Source organism: Trichechus manatus, unplaced genomic scaffold (genome assembly GCF_000243295.1).
Source record: "Trichechus manatus latirostris isolate Lorelei unplaced genomic scaffold, TriManLat1.0 scaffold00087, whole genome shotgun sequence".
NCBI classification, from domain to species: domain Eukaryota; kingdom Metazoa; phylum Chordata; class Mammalia; order Sirenia; family Trichechidae; genus Trichechus; species Trichechus manatus.
In genome coordinates this window covers 1683944-1684850 of record NW_004444023.1, presented here as the reverse complement: position 1 = coordinate 1684850, position 907 = coordinate 1683944, and the positions used below count along the sequence as shown (strand labels likewise).

General features: G+C 40.6%; 1 long non-coding RNA gene across 1 annotated transcript in view; it reads left to right on the top strand.

Moving 5' to 3' along the window:
- LOC111821468 (uncharacterized) overlaps window positions 1-703 on the top strand; it is a 5735-nt gene extending 5032 nt beyond the window's left edge. The window contains exon 3 of the long non-coding RNA XR_002824885.1: window positions 679-703. This is a non-coding gene — a long non-coding RNA (uncharacterized LOC111821468). The remainder of the gene's footprint in view (window positions 1-678) is intronic.
- The last annotated feature ends 204 nt before the right edge of the window (window positions 704-907 follow it).

The following is a 907-nucleotide window of genomic DNA, read 5'->3' as shown; positions in this document are numbered from 1 at the left end:
CCAGTTGTGCTGATGTCCCCTGTAGTGTGTGTTGTCCTTCCCTTCACCTAAGATAATTCTTGTCTACTATCTAGTTAGTGAATACCTCTCTCCCTCCCTCCCCACCCTCGTAACCATCAAAAAATGTTTTCCTCTGTATTTAAGCCTTTTCTTGTGTTCTCATAATAATGGTTTTATACAATATTTGTCCCTTTGTGACTGACTAAATTCACTCAGCATAATGCCTTCCAGATTCTTCCGTGTTATAAGTTGTTTCACAGATTCACCATTGTTCTTTATCAGTGAGCAGTATTCCATTGTGTGGATATACCATAATTTGTTTATCCATTCTTCCGTTGATGGGCATCTAGGTTGCTTCCATCTTTTTGCTATCGTGAACAGTGCTGCAATGAACATGGGTGTGCATATATCTATTCATGTGACCGCTCTTATTTCTCTAGGATATATTCCAAGGAGCAGGATTGCTAGATCGTATGGCACTTCTAGCTTTTTAAGGAAGCACCAAATCGATTTCCAAAGTGGTTATACCATTTTACATTCCCACCAATGGTGTATAAGTGTTCAGTCTCTCCTCAACCTCTCCAACACTTATTATTTGGAGTTTTTTGGGTTAATGCTAGCCTTGTTGGGGTGAGGTAGTATCTCATGCCACAGTATTTTCATTCGTCTCATATGCAGGCAAAAGCCGGACAATGAAGAAGGAAGACAGAAGAAGAATTGATGCCTTTGAATTATGGTGTTGGCGAAGAATTTTGAATATACCATGGACTGCCAGAAGAAAGAACAAATCTGTCTTGGAGGAAGTACACCCAGAATGCTCCTTGGAAGGGAGGATGGTGAGACTTCACCTCACGTATTCTGAACATATTATGGGGAGGGATCATTCCTTGGAGAAGGACATCATACT